Source organism: Sapajus apella, unplaced genomic scaffold (genome assembly GCF_009761245.1).
Source record: "Sapajus apella isolate SASKATOON/1434 unplaced genomic scaffold, GSC_monkey_1.0 scaffold63, whole genome shotgun sequence".
NCBI lineage: Eukaryota > Metazoa > Chordata > Mammalia > Primates > Cebidae > Sapajus > Sapajus apella.
In genome coordinates, this window is record NW_022437003.1 from 8,278,472 (window position 1) to 8,286,845 (window position 8,374).

The 8,374-nt window shown below is 40.8% G+C and overlaps 1 protein-coding gene across 7 annotated transcripts in view; it reads left to right on the plus strand.

The window, feature by feature from the left end:
* Window positions 1-8,374, plus strand: part of ATXN1 (ataxin 1) — a 455,843-nt gene that overhangs the window by 175,212 nt on the left and 272,257 nt on the right. For all 7 annotated transcript variants that reach the window (XM_032247759.1, XM_032247765.1, XM_032247757.1 and 4 more), the window contains one exon: window positions 152-282. The gene's annotated coding sequence lies outside the window, so the exon portion shown is untranslated. The remainder of the gene's footprint in view (window positions 1-151; window positions 283-8,374) is intronic.

Here is an 8,374-nt window from a genome sequence, read left to right on the forward strand (position 1 = left end):
GTGTGTGTGTGTGTGTGTGTGTGTGTGTGTGTGTGTGTGTGTGTGTGAGATTATGCAATATAATGTTTCCCGTTTCTGTGACTTCAGCGAATGTGAATGAAGACCACAGAAGCTGCCTAACTCAGTGAGAATATTGTTTTTGTAATTACAGGTCTAGGCATTTGTCATTGAGATTCTCCACTGCCATCCTTTCTACTCAAGCAAAATCTTCGTGAAAAGATCCGCTACAAGGAATAGCCGATACCTTTCGGCTCTTCATGGTGATGAAAGCACATGGTACAGGTAAACATCTCTAAGATCTTTCAAGGGAAATAATTATCATCGACTTGTAATATCCTCAATATAGGGGTGGGGGTGTATATATATCTGGTCACACAAACATACATAACATAAACATGTGTCTATATGTTCATGTAGACTCCATCTATTTTTTTTTTTTTACTGTCTCTTTTATAAAAATGGAACCCTTGCTTTTTTGTGGGAAAGGAAATAACTTCTACTTATTTTGAGGCCACTGGTTGGGATCGATGACAAAGCATTGCAGATAATTCTGAAAGCAGTGTTCATAAATTCACCTAGAGACACGACCATCAAATGGTAGTAGAGATTGTAGAGGTAGTTAGTAGAGATTGTTAAGAATACTGTTTTTCTTAACAACATAATTCGGAACATTTTTCATAGCAACGTATTTCTCTACAATATAATTCTTAATGATTATATAATATACTGTTGAACAAATATTCTAAAATTTATTTAATTTATGTCCCTTCTAAATGGACAGTTAGTCATCTCTGATTTTTTTGCCTTTTTATTTTTCTGAGACCGGGTCTCACTCTGTTACCCAGGCTGAAGTGCAGTGGCACAATTTGGGCCCACTGCAACCTCTACCTCCAAGTCTCAAGTGATTCTCCTGCCTCTGCCTCCCACATATTAATAGCTGGGACTACAGGTGCAGGCCACCATGCCCAGCTGATTTTTGTATTTTTTTTTTTATAGTGATGGGGTTTTGCCATGTTGCCCAGGCTAGTCTCAAACTCATGACCTCAATCACTCCTCGTAACTCAGCCTCCCAAAATGCTGGGATTTCAGGCGTGAGCCACCATGCCCCGCCATATTTTTGCTTTTATGATACCAAAAATATTCTTATAGCTCTGTATTAGTTCCCATTACAAATGAATTCCTTAAGCTAATTTCTTAGCAGCAGACTGTTAAATGTAAGAGTTGTCAAGTTTTAAGGCTTTTGGTAACTTGTTGCCAAATTACTTTCCAATAAAGTCATACCAGTTTATATTTCCAGAGGCAGTTTATGAGAGTGTCTGCTTCACACAATTTTCCAATGCTAGGAATTTTGAAAACAAAAAGAGCTTTTGCTAACTGATTATGCAAAATGATGTTTCCATGTATTTTGGGTTTTTGGTGTTGGGGGGTCATTTGTTTGTAAATTGTGCTGTTTTGTAGAACCTTCCTCCATTAGACAGTAGCATGCTTGAAACTTACCAGATTTCGACAGTTCAGAAATAATATTAAATCCAGAAGGAGTAGAAGGGTCCTCGGGAATTTTAAGTTCTTCCTTTCTGGCAAAGTATTTTTAGACAACTATGAAATCACTAGATAGCAATCATTTTTCAGTAGAAAGCATAGTTTTTCATTTCTTAAAATGAGCAAAAATGTATTTAATAATAAGCCTTTATTAGACATGTATCTGAAGTTGTACTGCTCATTAGTTTAGAAGTATGTATGTGTCTATATATGTATGGATGTATATATGTGTGTGTATATATATATATATATATATATATGTGTCCAATATCGGGAACATGATTAAATATAACTATGTTAGTGCCATATGATGCAAAAGCTGTAGATAAGATTGCAAGCTTCAGGCTTCCTGGGCTCAAATTCCAGCTCTGCTGTTTTCTCGAAGTGTGACATTGGGCAAGTTACTTTGCATGTAAAATTCAGATAATAATAGTACCCTTCTCCATTGGGTGTTGCTGCAGATAATATATGTAAAATGTCTAAAATGGTTAAAAATCCTATTTCAGAAGTATTTAATCATTCAAGAAAATGATCAGTATAGAAGTAAACAAATGTCAGGTATTGGCACAAACCACAGTATAATCCTAATCTTGCAAAATTACTTTGCCTCTTTTTCCTCCCTCTTTTCATCCTCCTCTAGTCTCTAAAAAAAAGAGTTTAGCATACTTCTGAATGACTTTAATTTGTATTAGTGGGGTAATCCCAGTCCTGGAGAGACTGCCTGATGGAAGTCTTCAAGTCAGAGACCTATTTTTCACAGAGCTTTGAAACCATGGCTGTCTGCATCACCTGGCTAGCGGCACCCTTGGAGCAGCCGCTGGGTGAGAGCAGAGCTGCTTTCCCACCCGGGGCTGCCTAGCTCCTGTGGTACACCAAGTGCCTTGGGCACAGAGAGAGTCCCTCACCGTCTGGCACCATATGTGAGCTGCCCTAGTTGGCTCATCTCTTTCCGTCATTACTAAATAAGCTTCATTTCACTAAATAAATGAAAGCGAAGGTAGATGAAGAGACCCCCCCCCCCGCTCTCCCCCACCCCCGCCCAGCTCTTAGGAAATGTGTGCTTTATCCTACAGATATACAAAGGGGAAGGCTGTAGGGTTGTGAATCTCTTGACCCTCTGGCTCCATCATAACGTTGAAAAGTGAAAGGAAAAGCCATCAAGGAATTATTTGGCATGAAGGGGACAAACACAGAATGACTTGTGTGGCTTCAGCCACTGCTTTTCACTGGTTTCCCTGTAACGAGCTTGTGTTATGTGGACGCTCCATTCGTTTTGGCCCTAATTTCTGGTCTAATTTGAACAGCTCTGTATTTCTCAGCAGAAGAGGAATATCTGAATTTCTAATTAAGACATGTTAGCTTAAGAATACCTCCTTAATGTGTCATAAATCATTTTCCTGTAAGTGATGATGAGGATGAATAAGAAAACAAAACTTGGATTTATGCACACATGTATGTGATTTAAGCACAATTAATAAGTTCATAGAGGGAGAGAGGACGACAAATGAGTTAGCAAATATAGGTCAGGGAAAGAGTTCATAATGTTCTGCCAGGTTCTGATGAGGCACCTCGTGCGTGTAGGTAGGAGCCCTCACGTAGCAGTAGTGGGAATGGTAATCACACTGCCATATGGAACCTTTGGTATTTGAATAGCACTCAGCTTCCTCCGAAACTACAAAATCGATAGAGACTCAGGGAGGAAGAAAGGATTCTCTTGCTGTGGATCACTGGCTGGTGTGCAGAAATATAGACGTGCTGGTTATCCAGGGCTTACCAGAATGAATGTCTCTAGGGGCTCAGGAGAGTGGGGAATACTTAACCATATTAATTGTGCTGCGACCTCAGATCTGCTGTCAGCAGTTTTTGGTTGTGTTCGTATGCTACACATGGTTGCCTAAACCATTTGTGCACTCTTGTACGAGACCTCTCTACAAGACCAGGCAGAATCATTGTTGAAATGTCAATTTGCAAAGTCCCATGGGGACCTTGGGGTGCCTTATGATTGTGCCAGTACAAAGTTAAAGCACAACTTTTGAAATGTGAGAAATGGAAACAATGCCCTTTATTTTAATCCCATTCATTTATCACTGATTTATTAATTTAGCAAAGGCCTTTCTAGGGGCCCCTGTGTTCTATTATAGGGCTAGGCATTGAAGACAAGGGAGGAGAACAAGGTAGACAGGAGACGGGCTGTAATGGAGCTTACAGTCCTCGGGGAGATAGTCAACACAATCGTAACTGGCTTGAGTGAAAAGGAAAGATGAAGCGGGCCATTCTAAAAGGAGGCATGGCGTGCATCTGAAATTGGAAACTAGAGAAACCAGTGGAGAAAGACCTGTTGATCTGGAAGGCATAGAACAGAAAGAACCCGAGAATAGTCAGGGACTGACAATGAGGTTGTGATTGTTGACGGCTGGACCAGGTTGAGAACTGAAGAAGGCAAGGAGAGAAGCGGACTGTCAGACGCCCCCTGAGTGCACAGTTGCTAGGGCCAGTAAAGATGGTGGGGTTACTGATCTCTCAATGTGGGTAATGTAAAAGATGCATCTTATTGGTAATCTATATCTTTAAGAAATGGTGAAATGACTCTTTTACTTTTTGTGACTAAACGAACATGTTAGAAAGATGGATGTTGCCGGGCGCGGTGTTTCACGCGTAATCCTAGCACTTTGGGAGTTCAAGGCAGGGGGATTGCCTGAGCTCAGGAATTCGAGACCACCCTGGGCAACATGGCGAAACCCCATCTCTACTAAAATACAAAAATCTAGCCTGGAGGTAGTGGCGTACGCCTGTAATCCCAGCTACTCGGGAGGCTGAGGCAGGAGAATTGCTAGAACCTGGGAGGTGGAGGTTGCAGTGAGCCAAGATTGCACCACTGTACTCCAGCCTGGGTGAGAGACCAAGATTCCATCTCAAAAAAATAAAAAAAAAAAAGAAAGAAAGAAAAACAAAGATGGATGCAACCCTGTCTTTATCACACTATGGTGATATTTTTATTAACTACCCAAAGGAAGAATTGAGATACACCAGAACACATTTACCTTATTGTCTTACTAACTATATCCTTTTTCTTTACCTACTATAATTCACCTTAGAGAGTGAGATTCATGATATAATTAATCCTACCTTTTTGTGCACACACATAATTAACTCTGTTTAGTTCACTTTAAAGAGATTTTAGGTTCCAGATCAGAATAGCCCCTCCATTTGTCACATCTGACCTCTTTACTATCTGGTACCCTTCCACTCAGCATCGTTTGTGGGACTGTGGTTCTTCTCACCTTCCTCCCTCCATTCCTGGGTGCTTTTAGTGGTCTCTTAAATAACAGGATCTGCTCAGAGATTTCTTTTATCTTCTTAGGCCTTGACCTGCGTTTGGTAAAGACTGTATTTTTAGCTTTGGATTTACTGCCTTTGGCAAACTTTTTTCTCTCTCTTATCCCTCCCTAGTCAGCTGCTCTCTTCGGGGGCTGAGACATCCACCACGTACTCTACCAGCTGTTTTTTTCTTTCTTTAACTAGTCCAGCTTAGTTGCCCTTTTCCTTCCCTACTCCGCATCCACACATCCATGCACTCACCCAACACGCACACACTGTGCATTATGGAACATGAGGTGTTTCCCCCATCAGGCCCCATATATAACCCACCCCACCCCTCAGCTCTTAGGAAACATTTGCTTTATCCTACAGAAACACAAAAAGGAAAACTGCAAAGTTTCAAGTTCCTCAACCCTTCAGCTGCGTCTGTATTATAAGGTTGAAAAGGAAAAAGCAAAAGGTTGAAATGTACATTTCTAAGGTTAAGAAAATCTTGCTGATATTAAGTATTTAAAATACATGGCTGGGCGCAATGGCTCATGCCTGGGCGCAATGGCTCATGCCTGTAATCCCAGCACTTTGGGAGGCCAAAGCAGGTGGCTCACAAGGTCAGGAGATCGAGACCATTCTGGACAACATGGTGAAACCCCATCTCTACTTAAAATACAAAAAATAATTAGCTGGGCATGGTGGCTCCTGCCTGTAATCCCAGCTACTCAGGAGGTGGAGGCAGGAGTATCACTAGAACCAGGGAGTCAGGAGGTTGCAGTGAGCCAAGATTGCGCCATTGTACTTTAGCCTGGCAACAGAAGGAGACTCCATCTCAAAAAAACAAAAAAGAAAAAAAAATACAGACTTCCCCAAAATGTATCTTTCAGCATAAATGTGCCCTTCCGTTTTCTACAGCCCTTCCTTCAATCTGTAGATAGCCTCCATAATTCATAGCCACTTTGGGTAAAGGCATTATTTTGAGACATTGAAGGATTTTTTTAAGGAAAAACAAAAAATATGGGGTCAAACGTTCAAGAGTACGTTGTGTTTTATACGTAGGCATAGCTTTTAAACTATTTTGGAGTACTTTAGAGTTTTAAAATAACTTACCAGGCTTCTGTATGAAACATTTTATTCTTTGTAAGTTTTATAAATCATATGATTTTTAGTGTCCGTATGGAAACATTCGCTTAGTTGTAATAACACTAATGAAATAAGGTAGACTATTCCGTCATCTACTCTTCAACCACATTAGAAAATGGCTGATATCAGAGCTTACAATTTTGTCTTTCCTGTTGGAACCCTAAAGCAGACTGCCACAGACCTTCGCTGGAACACTCACACTGCTTTCAGTGTTGGCACACCAGACTACTCAAACTGTGGGCCAAGCTGGAGGTAGGGATCCAACTTTGATACAGCTGTAGCAAATTGACAGTATTCTGTGGTACTTTTCAAATTACTATTTTTTTTCTTTTAGAGATTATCAAATGAAATGAAGCATGTAAATAGTTTTCTAAGCTCCAGAATGTGAGATATCAGAGCTTTTGATGTTATAGTATTTAGAGGTGGAAGAGAAAATGAACATTCATTTCCCTTTCTCCCCAACTCAAGACCCGTGCCCCCTGAATATCATTAGTGCCTCTCATGTCATCAGTGCTCAAATAGTGAATTATTCATTCACTGATTGTTGAAGCAACTGTGATAAGATTTGGAAATAATATACAGAACATCTTGGAAGTATTTTTTTTTTATTGGCAAGAAACAGCTATATGCCAAGCAGTATTAAGAAGGGTCATCTCTTCAAATTAAATGAGAAGTAAATCACTGGTATTTTTTTAGATTTTTGCTGAATGTCTCAGTAAACCTTTGGAAGGTAGTTTTTTTTTGAGTTGGCAATTATACCCTGTCTCTCATGTTTTCTCTTCAGGAATAATCATTCTTCTCCCCCCCCCCCCCGCCTCTCTCTCTCTCTCTCTCTCTCTCCCCCCCCCCCTCTTTCTCTCTCCCTCTCTCTCTTTCTCTCTCTCTGACTCTCTCTCTCTTTCTTTCTCCCTCTCTGTCTCTCTTTCTCTCTTTCTTTCTCTCTCTCTTCTTTTAAAATGGGAGCAACAGAGCACTGTGGGAATTGTAGACATATAAACCTGAGAATTGCCCGGCCTGGGGCATAGTTAATGCCCAGTAAACATTTGTTGCTGCTGTGTCTACTGTGTCCTGTTCTCCCTCTATTCAACACCCTGTTTTTTTCCTGGTGGAGATTTTCCTGAGTACTTAAACAAATAAACATAGCCAAACAAAACAAGAAATTCATTGCTGATGCCGTGTACTTTAGAAGCTGGGTCTGTGCTTAGGTTGACTGACAGAGATGTGATACTCTGAGTGTGTTTTCAGATAAAGCCAAATTCAAGTAAAACACCCTTGGACTTGAAAATAAGTCAGGGGGGCTTTGAACAAGGTACTCTGTGACCCTGTGCTTCAAAGTTCCCCATCTGTAACATGAGTGGTTTGTTCTCTGAGGTTTCTTCCACCTCTAAAAATTACCATCACTTTGCAACCTTGATGCTTTAAGACTTTGAAGCCCCTATATAAAAGAACCTATGAAAAGCATCATTGCTTATGTTTTCCCTGTGCATTTTAGTAGCTGCTTGGAGTGATTTTTGGTGTGTGTCTTCCATCGTGCTCAGGTGGAGCTGATGACCTCCTCCTCCAGGATAGACAGTGAAAAAAACCAAAACAGAAACACTCGGTTCATGCACAAAGGCAACCCTCTTCCAGATGCTTAACCCCTTCAGTGAGCATTTTGATGACACAGAGGGATCATCACTTCACTTGCCACTGAAATACCGCCATCTCTGGAGTGACATTTGGCAGCTGTGAAGTAGTCGAGCTGCAGTACTTATATGACAGTTTGGGGAAAAAGAGCGAGACAGAAATAGCACATTCCAAAATAATCCTATTAAAACCACAGGGAAAGTAGAGTTGGGCAACAAGACGGGAGGATGGTCTGCCCCAGAGTCTGACTGTCCTGTTTAGGCAATGCAGACTTCAGCCCCAGAAGCTGTAACTTGTGTCACTGCTGGAATATAGTGACCACAGTCAAGAATCCCCTACACATACCTCCCAAAAAGGGGGCATGTCTAATGTCCCATTGAGCTATCATCTTATAATTTTTCTTCTCTTTTTTCCCTAGTATTCTAGTTATCAGGCTCTGTTGGCACATAAATAGATCTGTCTTTTTAAAACTGCCTCTTCCTTTTGCTCCCTGCATAGGGTGATATGTAGGTAAGTCTTTTATAACAGCAGAAAGTGCTGAGCTGAAAAGGTGTAATGTTCAAGCACCCTTTTGGGCTGGCTCTGGAAGGATGAAGTGGCCAACCAGAAAGGAAGACTCTTCTGTTTAATTCCAGTATCTTGGTAATAACAGTGACAGAGAAGGAAAATTTGAGAAGAAAATGTGGTTGAGTAAAAATGTAGAACTCCAGATTTTCTGGAAAGAGGTAGCCATTGTGATGCATATTGGGGTAACAGC